Source organism: Babylonia areolata, chromosome 19 (assembly GCF_041734735.1).
Source record: "Babylonia areolata isolate BAREFJ2019XMU chromosome 19, ASM4173473v1, whole genome shotgun sequence".
In the NCBI taxonomy this organism is placed as follows: Eukaryota; Metazoa; Mollusca; class Gastropoda; order Neogastropoda; family Buccinidae; genus Babylonia; species Babylonia areolata.
The window spans coordinates 4,061,863-4,069,362 of NC_134894.1; positions in this window are offsets into that span (position 1 = coordinate 4,061,863).

Genomic DNA, 7,500 nt, shown 5'->3' on the forward strand with positions numbered 1-7,500 from the left:
CAAGTGCAGCATACAACAGTGACTACCACCATCACTAATATCACTGGGACATTTGTCACGATTATGATAGAGCGAAATGAATAGATTGCGAACACAAGTTTCAAGTTTTAATTATCCTTTCACTCCTACTGGAGTATGGAGGATTACTACAAAATAATTATTACATGCCCAGATTAAACACACACACGCACTCACACAGACAGACAGACAGACAAACACACACACACACACACACACACACACACACACACACACACACTCACTCAGTCACACACTCACAGAAAGACAGAGAGTGTGTGTGTGCTGGCTGGGTCTGGAGTGGAGGATGCACGCGCGCGTGCGTGCATGTATGCGCGCATGTGCGCGCGCGCGCGTGTTTGTGCGTGTGTGTGTGTGCGCGCGGGTGCATGTTTGCGCGTGGGTGCACGATTTTGTTTGCAATGTCGCCAACACAGAAGAGGATAGGATTTCTGCATGACAAAACAAATTCGGCAATAGTTTGCCCGTCAGCGTTATTTTCAGAGGCTGATCAAATCGCTTGCGTGTGCGTTAGAGGTTGTTCGTTTGAAATCGTTCGTGGTGTTTGAGTGCTTTAAACATTTTATGTGCCTTTCTTCGTCTTTGGTTTTCTCTCTGTCTGTCTGTTTGCCTGTCTATACCTGTATATCTGTTTATCAGTCTGTCTGTCTCTGTCTCTCTGTCTCTCTGTCCCTCTGTCTGTCTGTCTCTTACTCTCTCTCTCCCTCTCTCTCTCTGTCCCACCTTATAATTATTATTTATTCATTTATTCATTTATTTATTTATTTACTTATTTATGTACGCTTATAGTTGACTTCATCACGTTTTTGCGCCTTAGACATTTTATTAGTAGTGGTAGTAGTTATTTTTTTTTTTTAATGTACTTATCTATTATTTATTCACCTTTATTTTCCTCAAGGCCTGACTAAGCGCGTTGGGTTACGCTGCTGGTCAGGCATCTGCTTGGCAGATGTGGTGTAGCGTATATGGATTTGTCCGAACGCAGTGACGCCTCCTCGAGCTACTGAAACTGAAACTGAAACTGTCCCAACCCCACACCCCGTCTCTCTTCTCGCCCTACGGGAGTTACTTTCTTTCATTTGACTGTACCATTTATCTGACTGTTCATTGATAGATTATTATCATTGTCATCAAAAGCAACTCTACATGACAAAAAAAAGAACAAAAAGCGCATTAATGGCTTGTTGTACAACAAGTATAATGTAGGGCTGGTTTTCAGGCAACGAGAAACAGATACAGATCCAAGCTGAGTTATGCTTTAGATATTTCTGTACCAATAAAGGAGTCTATTTTGTCGAAATTTTTCTTTCTTATTCTATGTGACGCTAAAAAAAAGTGCATATAAAGAATACTTCAAATCCCCCTAAATCTAGCATGTGATCGGGCATTTAGTATCATTGGTGAATGATGGTGCTTCAGTTGACTCACAGACATACTTACACAGACACTCACCAACACTCACACATACACACACACACGCACGCACACACACACACACACACACACACACACACACACACACACACACCACAACACACACACACACGTGCACACACAAACACACACACCCTCTCTCTCTGTCTCTCTCTGCCTGTCTCTCTCTCTCTCTCTCTCTCTCTCTCTCTCTGTCTCTCACCCTCCTCCTCTATCTCTGTATTTCTATCTATTGAATCTTTCTCTTTTGTCTGCATGTCAGCACACTCCATAGACTCCTTACCATAGACTCCTGTTACCAAGTCAAAAAAAACTGTTTGTTGTGTGAGAGTGGGGAGAGGGGAGGGGAGGGGAGTGCGGGGGGGGGGGGGAGGGAGGGAGGGGCCGGGGGGGGGGGGGGGGGGTGAGGGGAGGGGAATGGAGGAGGAGGAGAAGAGGACCTGGTGAGAGTAGATATGGATGGAGGGGGAGAGGCTGAGGGGAACAGTAGGGGGAGATAGATGTGTGTGTGTGTGTGTGTGTGTGTGTGTGTGTGTGATGTGTGTGTGTGTGTGTGTGTGTGCGCGCGTGTGTGTGATAGTGACATTCACTGGTCACCTGTGGTGTGGAGTGGCATGGTTGGTTCACTGACGTCAATCACAAAAAGCAGACTCACCAAGAATAAATGCCCTTGTCAATTTCCTACGGGGCTGGTCTGTTTTGTTTGAGAGAGAGAGAGAGAGGGGGGGGGGAGGGAGGGGGGAGAGATGGAAGGGGGACGGGGAGGAGAGGGGGTGGAGAGAGAGAGAAAGAGAAGGAGAAGGAAATGAAGAACCCCCCCATCCCCCCCTCGCCCCCGCACACACCCACACCCGTGCACACACATGCATACACACACTGACGCTCGCGCGCGAGCGCACACACATACACACGCACACACGCGCGCGCACACATACTGAAAGCACCTCCTCCCTCCCAACACACACACTAAGATTGACAGATGGATAGGACAGTGAGTCACAGAGAGAGAGAGAGAGAGAGAGAGAGAGAGAGAGAGATGTCATCAATATAGAAGTTCCTGAAGCATCCCGGTGTTCAAAAGGTACAGTAGTGTTACTGTGTCTGAAATCTATGTGTAACAAGTGCAGCATACAACAGTGACTACCACCATCACTAATATTACTGGGACATTTGTCACGATTATGATAGAGCGAAATGAATAGATTTATGCATGCATAAGAAATAGAACGAGGAAAGAGAGAGAGAGAGAGAGAGAGAGAGAGAGAGAGACAGACAGACAGACAGACAGACAGACAGACAGACTGACAGGCAGACAGACAGACAGACTGACTGACGGACAGACAGACTGACAGACTGACAGACTGACAGACAAACTGACAGACAGACAGACAGACAGACAGAAACACATGGACACAACCACAGACACACAGACATACACGAACACAAGTTTCAAGTTTTAATTATCCTTTCACTCCTACTGGAGTATGGAGGATTACTGCAAAATAATTATTACATGCCCAGATTAAACACACACACGCACTCACACAGACAGACAGACACACACACACACACACACACACACACACACACTCACTCAGTCACACACTCACAGAAAGACAGAGAGTGTGTGTGTGCTGGCTGGGTCTGGAGTGGAGGATGCACGCGCGCGTGCGTGCATGTATGCGCGCATGTGCGCGCGCGCGCGTGTTTGTGCGTGTGTGTGTGTGTGTGCGCGCGTGTGCATGTTTGCGCGTGGGTGCGCGATTTTGTTTGCAATGTCGCCAGCACAGAAGAGGATAGGATTTCTGCATGACAAAACAAATTCGGCAATAGTTTGCCCGTCAGCGTTATTTTCAGAGGCTGATCAAATCGCTTGCGTGTGCGTTAGAGGTTGTTCGTTTGAAATCGTTCGTGGTGTTTGAGTCTTTAAACATTTTATGTGCCTTTCTTCGTCTTTGGTTTTCTCTCTGTCTGTCTGTTTGCCTGCCTACCTGTATATCTGTTTATCAGTCTGTCTGTCTCTGTCTCTCTGTCTCTCTGTCCCTCTGTCTGTCTGTCTCTTACTCTCTCTCTCCCTCTCTCTCTCTGTCCCACCTTATAATTATTATTTATTCATTTATTTATTTATTTATTTACTTATTTATGTACGCTTATAGTTGACTTCATCACGTTTTTGCGCCTTATACATATTATTAGTAGTGGTAGTAGTTAATTTTTTTTTAATGTATTTATCTATTATTTATTCACCTTTATTTTTCTCAAGGCCTGACTAAGCGCGTTGGGTTACGCTGCTGGTCAGGCATCTGCTTGGCAGATGTGGTGTAGCGTATATGGATTTGTCCGAACGCAGTGACGCCTCCTTGAGCTACTGAAACTGAAACTGAAACTGTCCCAACCCCACACTCCGTCTCTCTTCTCGCCCTACGGGAGTTACTTTCTTTCATTTGACTGTACCATTTATCTGACTGTTCATTGATAGATTATTATCATTGTCATCAAAAGCAACTCTACATGACAAAAAAAAAGAACAAAAAGCGCATTAATGGCTTGTTGTACAACAAGTATAATGTAGGGCTGGTTTTCAGGCAACGAGAAACAGATACAGATCCAAGCTGAGTTATGCTTTAGATATTTCTGTACCAATAAAGGAGTCTATTTTGTCAAAAGGTTTCTTTCTTATTCTATGTGACGCTAAAAAAAGTGCATATAAAGAATACTTCAAATCCCCCTAAATCTAGCATGTGATCGGGCATTTAGTATCATTGGTGAATGATGGTGCTTCAGTTGACTCACAGACATACTTACACAGACACACACACACACACACACACACACACACACACACACACACACACACACACACACACACACACACCACGCATTCGCGCATCAAAAGAGACAAACACATGCATGCAAAAGCAAATATTCGCACACAAACATGGGCACACACACACACACACACACACACACACACACACACACACACACACACATTGCATAGCTTAACACTGATACCAGCCAGCCATATCTATTTCTTGGGCATGTCAGCACACAGTATATACATGCCCATTCCCGTTCGTTCCAGCGTGACAGTGGCTCAGCTCCTTGTGTCTGGTCTGGAGCTGTCAACAAGTCGAGAATGCTGATTTAGCTTCTTCAGATCCTATTTCTTTTGTGTGGTTTTTCCTTTGTTTTTTTTCCCGTTGTATTCGATGACAGACAGTCTGACAGAAGATACTGACAGTACGAATCAGATAGGTATGCTGTTAGTCTACAGTAATTCGTTGAGAACCAAAGCAGGTGATAGAACTGGTCGGAATTTGATCACTTTACCCTAACCAACAGTAAAGAGTGGTAAATCTCTCTCAATGTACAAGGTGCACACACTCCAAGTCAATGCTGCTTATGCTACCAATTCGGCTAGCACACAGGTACTAGGTAAGTAAAAAAAAAGTACATTAGAACAAACCATTCCTCGTAAAAGAAAGGTTCGGGTGTGTTCTGATACCAATCATTTGGCATAATTATGCACACTGCAGCAATGACAAAAGAAATGTACATTTTTGTATCGTTTATTACTCACGGAGCTCAAGACGCTTTTTGTAGGTGTAAACGTTACCACGTGTCCTCAGAGCAGGCTCTGTTTGTTTGGTCTGCTGAGGACTGGCTCTATTTGTGAGTTTGCTGAGGACTGGCTCTATTTGTGAGTTTGCTGAGGACTGGCTCTATTTGTGAGTTTGCTGAGGACTGGCTCTATTTGTTTGGTCTGCTGAGGACTGGCTCTATTTGTTTGGTCTGCTGAGGACTGGCTCTATTTGTGAGTTTGCTGAGGACTGGCTCTATTTGTGAGTTTGCTGAGAACTGGCTCTATTTTTTTGGTCTGCTGAGAAGTGACTCTATTTTGGTTCTGCTGAGAAGTGGTTCTATTTTTGGGTCTGCAGAGAAGTGGCCTTATTTATTTGGTCTGCTCAGAAGTGACTCCCTTTTTTGGGTCTGCTGAGAAATGACTCTATTTTTAGGTCTGCTGAGAGGTGACCCTATTTGTTTGATCTGCTCAGAAGTGGCTCCATTTTTTGGGTCTGCTGAGAAATGACTCTATTTTGGGGTCTGCTGAGAAGTGCCCCTATTTGTTTGGTCTGCTCAGAAGTGGCTCTATTTTGGGGGTCTGCTGAGAACTGACTCTATTTTTGGGTCTGCTGAGAACTGGCTCTATTTGTTTGGTCTGCTGAGAAATGACTCTATTTGTTTGGTCTACTAAGAACTGGCTCTATTTGTTTGGTCTGCTCAGAACTGGCTCTATTTTTTGGGTCTGCTGAGAACTGGTTCTATTTTTGGGTCTGCTGAGAACTGACTCTATTTTTTGGTCTGCTAAGAACTTGCTCTATTTTTGGGTCTGCTGAGAACTGGCTCTATTTGTTTGGTCTGCTGAGAACTGGCTCTATTTGTTTGGTCTGCTGAGAACTGGCTCTATTTGTTTGGTCTGCTGAGAACTGGCTCTATTTGTTTGGTCTGCTCAGAACTGGCTCTATTTTTGGGTCTGCTGAGAACTGGCTCTATTTGTTGGGTCTGCTGAGAACTGGCTCTATTTGTTTGGTCTGCTGAGAACTGGCTCCATGTTTGGCCATGTCAGATCACCATGCATGCCCGTTCCCGTTTGTTCCAGCCCGGTAGTGGTTGCCTTACAACCCAGCTGTCAACATAAAGATCACATCAACATGTCGCCCAATAATTTAAAAGAAAGAGAAACACCTGTAGGTGCTGGGGAGGACCCAGAGAAGCACTGTCTCCACCCCGCCCTTGGAACAATCCTGCACCACCCTTGGAGGCCTGCGCTGTGTTCACGATGGGTGCAGGCACGCACAGGACACTCCATTAAGAATTCAAGGTACACAGCCGCTCCCGAACAGAGGCCAAAGAGACCACAGGATGCAACTCGCGACAGCCTTAAAAGAAGTATCCCCATGGGTGTACCAGCCAGTATTTCATGACTGCAGAGCCCACCGGCAAAAGACACCACCCTCCAGCTGCTGAGCACACTCCCACATCTCGCCTACTTGTGACAGTTAATTCCCAGTCTTCGAATCATTGGCCAGATGGCACTGGCAACACAATAATCCAAAGGCCGAGTTCTCTGTTGCCACAAAATTATTTCCAACCAGAACTGGCAAAATACATATATGAATGCTTTAAAGTTCGCAGTCCATAACTGTCTTATGGAATATCCTGCATGTGCTCACAACTTATTGCTTTTACTTTTTGTTTGCTTGTTGTGTTTAGTTTATAGTGTCCATAATTCCTATGATGGTTTTACGACAATTAAATGAGTTCTGAGTTCTGAGTTCTCCCACAGACCAAACCGCCTCTGCCCGCAGATAGATGAAGACAGTGCCACTCCAGAAGACAGCCATACGGTCTTACGTGCCCTCAAGAGTGCCTCACAATCGAGCTGTCAGTTTCTAGTGATGACGTAAAGATCACATCAACATGTCGCCCAATAATTTAGCTTCTTCAGATCTCTCTTTTATGTTACTGTCTGTTGTTGTTGTTGACAGAGCAAGAGCCGCTTTATGTTGGTGAACACGTGTGCAAGGCAAGGCCCTCAGTGATGGAATTGTGGGTTTGATCAGAGATTGGCGAGACTGTATTATGTTGTGTTGTATTGTGGTGTGTTGTACTGCGTAGCATTGCGTTGTTTTGTATTGTATTGAACTGTATTGCATTGCATTGTATTGTTCTTGCATTGTATTGTACTGTATTATGTTTTTGCTAAAACCTATATTTCTCTGTGTGAAATTCGGGCAGTTCTCCCCAGGGAGAGACACTGTCACCACAGTGCAGCGCCACCCATTCTCTGTTTGGTTTTTCTGTTTGTAAGTGTGGCTGTCCCCAGTCCCGATAATTATTTCTTTATTTTTTATTATAATTTTTTTTATAATTATTATTGTTATCATATTATTATTATTATTTTTATTATTATTATTATGATTTATTTATTTATTTTTATTTTTTATTTTTTTTTGCTGCCCC